This window comes from Triticum dicoccoides, chromosome 2A (genome assembly GCF_002162155.2).
Source record: "Triticum dicoccoides isolate Atlit2015 ecotype Zavitan chromosome 2A, WEW_v2.0, whole genome shotgun sequence".
In the NCBI taxonomy this organism is placed as follows: Eukaryota; Viridiplantae; Streptophyta; class Magnoliopsida; order Poales; family Poaceae; genus Triticum; species Triticum dicoccoides.
This window is the reverse complement of record NC_041382.1, coordinates 714,033,036-714,045,160: the sequence shown is the minus strand read 5'-3', so window position 1 is coordinate 714,045,160 and position 12,125 is coordinate 714,033,036.

The window sequence follows — 12,125 nt, the reverse complement described above, 5'->3', positions numbered from 1 at the left end:
AACACAATGTGCTTGCCAAAGGATAAAATGTAAAAAGGAAAGGTGAAGATCACCAAGACTCTTGCATAAGGAATAAGACAAGAATAAAAGATAGGCCCTTCGCAGAGGTTGTCATGAGCTTTTAAGGTTGGATGCACAAAACCTTAATGCAAAAGAATGTCACTTTATATTGCCCCTTGTGATAGAGACCTTTATTATGCAGTCCGTCGCTTTTATTTCTTCCCTATCACAAGTTCGTATAAGGCTTATTTTGTTGGCACTAATAGATCATACATATTTAGAGAGCAATTTTTATTGCATGCTCCGATGACAACTTACTTGAAGGATCTTACGCAATCCATAGATAGGTATGGTGGACTCTCATGGCAAAACTAGTTTAAGGGGTATTTGGAAGCACAAGTAGTATCTCTACTTGGTGCAAATAATTTGGCTAGCATGAGGGGGAAAGGCAAGCTCAGCATGTTGAATGATCCATGACAATATACTTTATTTCAGATATAAGAAAACATAACCCATTACGTTGTCTTCCTTGTCCAACATCAACCTTTTAGCATGTCGTATTTTAATGAGTGCTCACAATTACAAAAGATGTCCAAGATAGTATATTTATATGTGAAATCTCTCTTCCCTCAATATTCTTTCATGAATTGTTCAAGTGACCAATTCTGCGTTTGCTAACTTTCAATAAGTTTACTGCCTATACTTATTATGTGTGAAGTCACTACAAGAAATATGTCAACTTGTGACCTTCTGTCAGTGACCCTTGAAGAATTGGTCATAAATTTATGACCATTTTAGACCAATTGGTCAAAAGCTGTCTGGGGGGCTCTAAACCCTAAACCATAACGACCATTTTGGTCAGAAAGGTCATAATTTCATTAGAGGAAATGGTCATAAAGCAAACAGCTCTAGTCCGCTGCCTTATTTTCTAGTTGTTAACGACCAATATAGATGGTCATAGCCTTGTAAATTGTGGTGGGTTGCTATGACTAGGCGCCATCTCATCAGTTTTGCCTATGTGTCATGTCCATGTGGCAGTTTTTGCCCTAGGTTGTGAAGCAACTTATATTTCTGTCATTCCCAAAATTCCCAAAAAAATCTCATAAATTCTTTGGGCCCTATCTTCGTCAAATATGTAAAAACCTTCCTTGCCTAGTTCAAAAATAATTCAAAAATATTCATTTTTCTATTCTGATCAGAACAACAGTTTGTGAAGGAAGTACCACTTTGGCATGTCCAAATAGTATCCATTTTCTACAGTGTTTTCCTATGCCCAAATAACCATCCTCCACCAAATGCCAGCTCAATCCATTTATTATTTTGAGCCGAGCTTCAACATTCGTGGTCATGTCCAGTGTGGTAGTTTGCAAAGCAAGTACCACCTAGGCTCCTCCTTTTGAGCTGAAAATTTGTGAAGATGGTCTTCTTAGTAACTGATCATCCTCAGCCAAAACTCACGCCCATTAGCCATGTACATTTCCCGTACCGCTAATCAAACACTTGGCTGCTAATTCATGTTTGAGCATCGATCGGTCTCCTCGTGAGAATCTTATGTTGTAATTTTCTTCCTAGCACCTACCTGGGGAGTGCCCAACCCACTAGACATTCCTAGGCCGCCCAGAACACATGGCAACACCACGGTCACGCGGTGACCACGCGGCGGGCATGCAAGTTTACACGCTCTTGAGTTGGGGCCCTCGGCCACCACCCAAACCTCGACGTATCGCCACCAAACCATGTATTTATGATTAAATAGGTACTTATGTAACTAGAAATGATTTTTGGAAAAAATAAATAGCAAACTATGAGGCAGCTGCAGTTCAAATTTGACCCGCTTCCATCTGAATCGGCGGAAATTTGTCTTTTTCACGAGAGGTGGATAAAAACATTTTACACCCAATCATCTTGTCAATTGTACATTAAATATGTCCTAGTATTTTCGAAAATTGATTTGGTCAAATTTTGCAACAATTATTTGGTAGGTCCTTCACACAAAAAACCTCCTTTTGGGCACTCAAAAATGGAAAATGGTTTTTTCGTCCAAAGAAAATGAAAACTTCCTTAGGCAACATTGTTTGCCATTCCAATATGCACCCTTGTGCACAATATGAGATCATTTGAACAAACTATGGCATGGATGTGGCCATAAGATTGATCATTTTGCTTGAAAGCCATTGATCTCCACACGTGATAGCTCGTTTCTGAGAACACTTTTTTTAAAATAATTGCCGTAGTTACAAGGTTGTTATTTTTCCTAGGAACTTGGCCACATATAATGACACAATGCGAAGGTTTCCCAATTTTTTGATTTTTTTGAATTTTTTATGCCCGTTTCAAAATGCGGTCAAAAGGCGGGAATGACCGTTCCTAGCTAGTGGTTGAATCTTGGAACTTTTTTGGTGTTTCTATGATTAAATAGATACTTATGTACCTAGAAATGATTTTTGTAAAAAGTAAAGAGCAAACTATGAGGCAGCTGCAGTTCAAATTTAACCCGCTTCCAGCTGAATCGGTTTCTGGCCTTGTTTCTCGTGGTTTTGTAGCGTGGATCCATTCACCAAGAAGAAGGTGTATGACAAATTAATCCAGTACTGTTGAATCAAGAAGAAGTGGCCTTACTGTTATGTTTATCTGTCCTATGAATTTGGATGCTTGGTACTCCATTTTACTACTGCTCTGTTCCGTGATCTCCCACTAATCTTCTTCGTGATTGTGGAGCCCAGTCGTTTGGTGCGATCCTATGTGTGTATGGAAACCTGATGTTGATCTTTATAAGATCTTCAGCAGATGTCGATCTCTTCTCTGTAGTTGCCTACCTAGCTAGCTCGATCTGCATTCAGGTGTTTTCATGCATTGCAGGAGCTTTTTTCTTAATGGTTATGCATGTCTTGCTAGTTCTTGCAGCGAGGCATATTTGTGATGCTAGTTGAGATCGACGTCCATGGCAGGAGCTCGGTGCTTGCTCAACGACCATGGTGTCCACGTGTACGCATGCACGATTTACCAACTGCTGCTCTCAGGCGCAGCTGGATTTCTGTTGTGCTTCCCCTCCATTTCAAACTAGCCTCGCCTCGTTGCTAGCTGACGGTGCGTGCTAGCTGCATGCATGTACATGCATCTTCTGGAATAGAGTGATTGGTTTGAATTCAAGTGCAGAATATAGGCAAATGGGTGCTAGCTATACATATTAATTGCCTCCGTTCAGTGTCGATTTCTTTAGTGTACTACTGCTAGTGTCGATTGATGCATTGGTTTGAGTTTGTTTTAGTCAGGCAGGTTTAGTAATTCATTTTTTAGATTAATTTGACATGGGTTTGATGAACTATGTAATACTCCCTCTGTCTCAAAATATAAAACGTCTTTTGCTCTAAATATTATCCAGTACTATTGCCTACATGCTTCTAGCGGCTGACGCTTTTAATTTTGCTTAGTTTTTATGCTTCAGATCGCTTCCTCCATGACACCCTGATCCGGGCGGCGCCAGCAGCGATGGCTATCAACAATCAAGTGTGCCTAACTCTGCATCTATAACTGGCCTATCTTCTTTGGATGGTCAGCTGCTTCCTTCCCACATTGAAATCTCAACCCCTTTCTTGTTGATGGACTCGTTGACTGATTCGTATGTGCGTGGATGCAGGGTGCAGGTGCTCTACTACGCGCTACTCCGGACGGGTCACCTGGACAGATGTTTTGGTTGTTTTTGAGCTACTTCCACTTTTTTAGCTGATTGACTACTGGCTTATTTTATAATGCAACGATAACTACTGCACTGCACCTATATTTGGCTAGCTCACTTAGACTGGCTATTCTTCTGCTCTTTTGATGGGCATATATATCAACTATCAAGCAATGAAGCAATGCTCCCCTTTGCCTTGGCATGTGTGCAAACTGTGTGTTATGTATTTTGTTCTAGTGGTACTATATAAGCCTGCATGTACGGATGTGTATGCCAATGCCTGCATGAACAAAAACTTTTACAAGGTTCTGGTTGCTTTGATAGTACACTGTATGTTCTACATTATATTTCTATATCTATATAATTTAGTTTGAGAAAGTAACTTAAGGATGTGTATCCCTTTTTATAATTCCTCTACACTACTTAATCGCTATCTGCCTCTAATTATTATAGTGACATGACTTATGGGTACAATGCTGAATTCTTGAGAACCTACAGTAATCATCATATTTTTAGCTATCTTAATTCTTCTGTGCGATGCACATTGTTGGTGTTAATCCCCACCCATTTGGCCACTGTAATATTTACATAGTATTTTTTTGATGTCCTAGTAGTAATGCCACTGTAGTATTTACATAGTAGTTTGTCTATTACTTGTATCCAGATTTTATATCCTGCCCTATGCCCTTTTCGACTTGCTTAGGTACATAATTGTTATGTCTTGCAATCTGGTATTGATGATTGTTAATGTATTCATGTATACCCTTCTAGTGTACCTTGCATGTGACCCTGCTGATTTGTATATCAATGCTTTGTTTCCAATAGATGTATGCTTATGCCTGATTCCTTAAAACTTCACTGTTGCAGTAGCATTTTTCCTTAGTGCATAGATGTATGAGCCATCACTTATGCTTGAAACCTTGCTCTCTTTCCCAGGAACCATCGTGGTCTGCGTCACTACTGGGGCGTGTGTATCCGTGGTCAGCACACCAAGACTACCGGTAGGAGAGGGAAGACTGTTGGTGTCTCCAAGAAGCGATAAACTGCTTCACAAAGATCCCCGCATAGCTTCACTACTACCGTGTTGGTCCATTTCTAGAATCTTAAAGAGTGTTCTTGTTTAGACAATTACCTTGGATGATGCTTTTGCTTGGGGAGAGGCTCAAGAAGATCAGGTATAAACTCCTCCCCCTCTCGTTTATTTTTGTTTCATACAGTTTGGTGGTTGATACATTACTGTGCAAGTTCTATGGTAGGTGAGTTCTTTTTGTTGCTTCAAGCATTGACACAATATGTCATGTGCAGGGAGCTTTGCATCCGAGTTTCAGCCATCCTCTACAGCAAGGAGCTCTCAGCCAAAGGAGCAAGCAGCGCTGCTAGTTCCTTGAGGCCAGATCGAGTAAGATGGCGCACCATGGCATGTGGTGGCGTATTTTGCTTCCGAGAACAATACTGTTTATTTTAAGTGAGATGTACTTGTCTAGTGCTTGGTAAAAAAATTGAAGGATGAAGTATCATGTACTGTCTATGTTGTAGTGAGCTGTAGTAGGAGTGTAATGAAATTTTATCTGCTGTTGTATGTGCTATTTTCCTCTAATGTGTTGTGTACATTTTACTTGAACAGTAAATTCTCCAGAAAAATGTTCTTACTGGACCTGATAGTGGTCACGTCCCAAATATACTTGTACTATTAAGATGCCATGGCCCAAAATAACCTGAGCTGAAAAGCTATTCAGAATAACTATAAGCAGGCCTCGACTCAAATAGAAAATAGAAACGAAAAGGAAACGGACTATGTGGAAAGGTAAAGGCCCATGATAGAACAGGCCCAAAAAAATTCAGGAAAAAAAATCATAAATGGACCGAATTGTTGGGCTAGGCCCATGTAGAAAACAGAATTGGACCGGGCTGAATCTTGTGCCACATTAGCTTGCCACGCTGGATGCCTACGTGGCCTGGGGAGGTTGCTAGTGACCAAAATAGAACAATAGGCTTATTTTGGTCGTCAACGTTTTTGACCATTCCAGAAGAAAGGTCGCTATAGTCAGTTTATGACTCCCAGCTTTTGACCTTCTGTTTTTGGTCACAAAAAGGTCGCAAATGAAAAACCATGACCTTTCAGTGACCAATAGTGGTGGTCACAAGTTGACATATTTCTTGTAGTGAGTCATTACTCCCCAAGGTATAAGCATATGTAACATATATAAATTCAGATTTATTATATTCAATTCATTCAACCATTTACTCATAGGATATATGTGAAGCACGTGAATAAATGACAAACTACTCAGAAAGATATAAGTGAAGATCAATGGGTAGTTGAATAATTATTTAGCTATGTGAAGACTCTCCCATTTAATAATTTCAGATCTTCATATTTTATTCAAACAACAAGCAAAACAAAATAAAATGACATTCGAAGAATAGCAAACATCATGTGAAGAAGCAAAAACTTAGGATTAACCGATACTAACTGATAGTTGTCGAAGAAGAAAGGTGCGATGCCAATTGGGGCATCCCCAAGATTCGACGCTTGAGAATTCTTGAAATATTATCTTGGGATGCCTTGGGCACCCCCAAGCTTGAGCTTTTGTGCCTCCTTAATTCCTCTCATATCACGGTCTTCCTAATTCTCAAAAGCTTCATCCACACAAAACTCAACAAGGACTCGTGAGATAAGTTAGTATAAACCAATGCAAAAACCTTATCATATTATACTATAGCAAATCACTAAAATTATTATTCAACATTGCATACTAAATACCTCCGCATATTTAATAGTCCTATCCTCAAATAGAATCATTAAACAAGCAAACATATGCAAACAATGCAAACATAACTGCAATCTGCCTAAACAGGACAGTCTGTAAAATAATGCAGCAAGATCCATACTTCCCTAGCTCCAAAAATTAGGAAAGAAAATTCCCACTGTAGTAAATTTATCAGAGCTTACTATGCAAAAGGTTTCAACATTTTATCACATTATGAATTTTCTAGGGAATTTTTGCAACAGCGGTAAACTTTCTGTTTTCAAACAGCAACATGTAAACTTGTCAAATAGGCATAGTAAAGGCTATCAATGCCACTTTTATTGAAATAAAACATGGAAAACCTTGTTCTAAATAACAGCAAGCAAAACCTAACTGATGGAGTCCTAGATTAGGGGGTATCCGGACAGCTGGACTATAACCTTTGGCCGGACTGTTGGACTATGAAGATACAAGATTGAAGACTTCGTCCCGTGTCCGGATGGGACTCTCCTTGGCGTGGAAGGCAAGCTTGGCAATAGGATATGTAGATCTCCTTCCTTGTAACCGAATCTGTGTAACCCTAGCCCCCTCCGGTGTCTATATAAACCGGAGGGTTTAGTCCGTAGGACCAACAACAATCATACCATAGGCTAGCTTCTAGGGTTTAGCCTCTTTGATCTCGTGGTAGATCAACTCTTGTAATACTCATATCATCAAGATCAATCAAGCAGGAGTAGGGTTTTACCTCCATCGAGAGGGCCCAAACCTGGGTAAAAACATCGTGTCCCTTGTCTCCTGTTACCATCCGCCTAGACGCACAGTTCGGGACCCCCTACCCGAGATCCGCCGGTTTTGACACCGACATTGGTGCTTTCGTTGAGAGTTCCACTATGTCGTCGCCGCAAGGAAGGATGTCTTGTCTCGTCTTTAAAGACAACATTACTGACGGGGAAGCCTTGGCTGTCGGCCAAACTCTCCGGCTGGGCGGTTTTGTCATGACCGCGTGTTGGGCTGCTGCCCCGACGATGACTTCTCGGGTCATCGAAAATAGCCTCAACGTCAACTCGGAACTTGCTGAGCAGATGGATCCAATAGAGCTCTCTTCCCTAAACGAGCTCTTGGATCACATCGCCGCCTTGGGAGTCGCTACAGACTATGATCGGATTGGGATTAAACCCGATCGAAGGGAGATTAACTCTCCACCGGTCACCCATCACATTGCGGTGGTGGAGGAACAATGCGGCGATTCTTCCTCTATTTTGAAGACTAACTATGTCCGGATTCCTGAGCTCTCCGAGTCGGATACCCGTTTACGGGAGGACATCACCCAGGCCCTGAAGCTAGAGTCAGGCAGCAGGCCAGGTCTATCGGGCAACATCCCCGAACCCGAACTTCCAAGTTCGGAAATTCCTCGTCCCCTGGGTCTCAGATCGGGTAGGGGTTCGAATTTAATTCCACCCTCCCACCCAAACATACACTACTAGAAAAAGGGCTATAGATGGGATTGATACTAATGGCGCACCAGACAAGCGGTGCGCCATTAGTATATACTAATGGCGCACCACCTACTAATACGCCATTAGAGTGGAAACTACTAATGGCGCACCTGGCCCAGGGTGCGCCATTAGCATCAATTTTTTTTAACTAGTGCGCCTGTCCAAACATACTAATGGCGCATCCAGATACAGTGCACCATTACTAGTTGTAACTAGTAATGGCGCACCAGCCGGAAAGTGCGCCACTAATGTTGTTTTTTTATTATATTTTTTATTCCCTTTTTTGCAAAACTACTAATGGCGCACTGTTCCACCGTGCGCCATTACTAGTTTAAACTAGTAATGGCGCACTATGGGACAACGCGCCATTAGTATTTTTTTTGCAAAACTACTAATGGCGCAGCACCAGGAGGTGCGCCATTAGTAACCTAGATTACTAATTGCGCATTTAGAGTTGGTGCGCCATTAGTAAGTGGGCAGCAACAAGATATTTTGGACAGCCTCTCCTACCCACACTCACTTTCTCCCCACTTCATTCTCTCCACCTCCTCCTTGTCTCGGGTGCCTCCTCTTTTTCACCTCATTTCCACCATAGATTCATTCAATTTAAGTGGTTAAATTACCTTGTTTTGATAGGTAAGTAAGGGGGGAAGCTATATTTATGTTGTTCTCCCTACAAAAATGTGCACATGCACTTTTTATGGCCTAGCTAGATCTATGTATGTTCGTGGTGTTGCATATGTTTGTGGTGTTGCATATGTGTTTGTGTTTGGAGGTGTACCGGTATTTGAAATTCGATAGTTGCCAATATTTTTCCGGAATGTTGATTCATTTCCGTTTCGGCGAGAATTTTGGCATTAAGCATTCTTTTTGGTCCTATTTTTAGGGAAAGTCATGCCAAATTTTTTTCTTGGTTCTAAAATATCGTTTTGCTCTACCCCGCAGGCGACCATGGTCCGCATGATGACCGAAGGCTTCGTGAATAGGTTTTTGAGGTCCGCGAAGGCCGAGATGCTTCAAAAGAACGAGACGGAGATAAGATGTCTGTGTCGAAGATGTAAGCTGAAGAGCCTTATTGCGGACCCGGAATCCGGGTAGGTGCGGGGCCACCTGCTCTTGCGTGGTTTCATGGATGGCTATCGGTGGCAAGGTGATGAAGATGACTACGAAGTCGTCCATGGGGGCCGGGCAAGAAATGAGGAAGGGCAGCAAGACAACCACCGCGGCTCGGGCGGGCGAGAAGACGAAGAATCCCGAGGAGATGATCATGACGGTGATGTTGTACACAGTCATCATGTAGAAGATGCAGGACATGATGATGAGGAAGATGCCGGAGCAGTCGATGGGCATGATCATGAAGATGATGATGCCGGCGGAGCAGACGACGCTGGACCATCGATGGGCTGGGTGCAGGACCCTCATATTCAAGAGCTGCTTCTCAAGCAGACGGATAACGCAAGTGCTGCTGCCCGAGAGAAAGCCAAGATGGATCAACTTGAGTTAGACGCGGTTACTCCATTGTACGAAGGATGCAGGCCCGAGGATACCCGCCTGAAAGTAACGCTCATGGCTCTGGAGATGAAGGTAAAACACAAAATGACCGACGCATGCTTCGACGAGAACATGTCATTCTGGCACGAACGTCTTCCCGAGGGGAACAAGTGCCTGACCAGTTTGGAGGAGGCGAAGAAAATCGTGTGTCCTCTGGATTTACCGCACGTGAAATGCCATGTGTGCATGAACAATTGCATCATTTATCGGGTTGAGCACGCGGAGTCTACCATATGTTCGGTGTGCGGCGTCACTCGATACAAGAAGAGGAAGAAAGCTCCTCGAAAAGTGGTGTGGTACTTTACGATCACTCCTCGTCTGCAGCGGTATTTCACGGACCCTAAGGTAGCAAAGCTCCTGCATTGGCACGCGGATAGTGAGGAGAAGAAGCGAGAAGATGACGCAAATGATCCGGAGATAGATAAAAAAGACAAGATGCTGAGTCACCCTAAGGATGCGAGCCAGTGGCGAGCGTTGAACTTCGAAGACCTAGAATTTGGGAATGATCCAAGGAACATCGTGCTGGGCGCGAGCACCGATGGAGTCAATCCGTTTGGCAGCCAGAGAAGCACACATAGCACCTGGCCTGTGTTTGTGTGGATGTACAACCTTCCCCCCTGGTTGTGCATGAAGAGGAAGTACATTCACATGAGTATGCTAATTGAAGGACCGAAACAACCAGGGAACGACATCAATTTGTATCTGGGGCTGCTGAAAAAGGAGCTTGACACGCTGTGGAAAACGCCAGCCAATACATGGGACGCTGCAGAGAAAGAATATTTCCCTATGAGAGCCGCGCTACTCACGACGGTGCACGACTATCTCGGTTACAGATATGTCGCGGGGCAAATGGTCCACAGATTTTCTGGATGCGTCAGGTGCATGGATGACACAACGTATCGCCAGCTAATAGAGATCCCGGGTCTTCAAAAACCGTGTTCATGGGACATCGAAGGTGGCTTCGCGATGATGACCCGTGGAGAAAACGCAAGGATCTGTTTGATGGTGAAACCGAACCCCGAGGACGCCCGCTTACGAGGAGCAGCGAGGAAATAGACGAGCTGTTGAAAAATTGGAAAGACTGCCCACTGCCGGGAAAGAAGCAAAAGGCGCCAGAGCCGGGAAAGAAGCGAAAGGCGCTAGAGCCGCTGCTGAAGGTATGGAAAACGAGGTCTGTTTTCTGGGACTTGCCGTACTGGAAGATCCACCGTGTGCCTCACAGCCTTGATGTCATGCATATCACGAAGAACGTGTGCGAGAGTCTGCTTGGTACCCTGCTCAACATGCCAGAGAGGACCAAAGATGGGCCGAAAGCAAGGGCAGACTTGAAATCAATGGGCATCAGGCAGGAGCTTCACGCTATATATGATGATCATGATGATGATGATGATGATGATGATGAGGCGAAGCAGGACACGGAAAGTCGTCACAAAGGCAAAAAGGCCAAGAAGACCGGAAATGACTACCCTCCCGCGTGCTTCACTCTAAGTCAGGAGGAGATCGAGCAGTTTTTCACCTGCCTCATAGGAGTAAAACTTCCTTACGGTTACGCAGGGAAGATATGCAGATACCTAGACCCAGCGAAGCTGAAGTTCGGCGGGATGAAGTCTCACGACTACCATGTGCTGATGACACAGATACTTCCAGTTGCAATCTGTGGGATCATGGACGCGCACGTCCGTGAAACCCTATTTGGCCTATGCAACTTTTTCGAGGTCATCTCTCGGAAGTCTGTTGGCGTGAGGCAACTCAGAAGGCTACAGGAAGAGATCGTGGTGATACTATGCGAGCTTGAGATGTACTTCCCGCCTGCATTCTTCGACGTTATGGTGCATCTGCTGGTCCATATCATGGACGATATCATCCAACTCGGGCCGATGTTCCTGCACAGCATGATGCCGTTCGAAAGGATGAATGGTGTCATCAAAGGATACGTTCGCAACATGTCACGTCCAGAGGGAAGCATAGCCAGGGGCTTTCTGACCGAAGAGTGCATCTCCTACTGCACGAATTATCTAGGCATCGAGAACCCCGTTGGTCTGCCCGTCAACAGGCACCTCGGCAGGCTCGCTGGATGGGGTCACCGTGAGGGTCGTCGCGAAATGCATGTCGACTTCGAGGGTCGACTCGCCGACTTTGAAAGAGCAAACCTAGTCGCGTTACAACACATAGACATGGTCGATCCTTGGGTGGTACAGCACAAAACCTTTATTAAGAAGACGTACAATGACCGAGGCCAACAGAGGATGGGCGGAGATATACTCAAAGAGCACAACTCATGTTTCACGCGTTGGTTCAAGCAGAAGCTTCTGTCGTACCCTTTACATGAGGATTCTTCTGCGGAAGAACAACTCATATTCGCCTTGTTACAGGGCGCCGAGCACAACCTGATGACCTATGAGGCGTACGATATCAACGGCTACACATTCTACACCGAGGCCAAGGACATGAAGAGCGATGGTTATCAGAACTCCGGGGTAACGATGGAATCCTACACCGGTAACGACAAGGACAGATACTACGGAAGGATCGAGGAGATCTGGGAGCTGAGCTACGCTGGAGAGAAGGTCCCGATGTTCCGTGTCAGATGGGCCAAGAGCGTCCTAAAAGAAGACCGGTATTTCACCACCATGGTTATACCCGAAGCCAAAT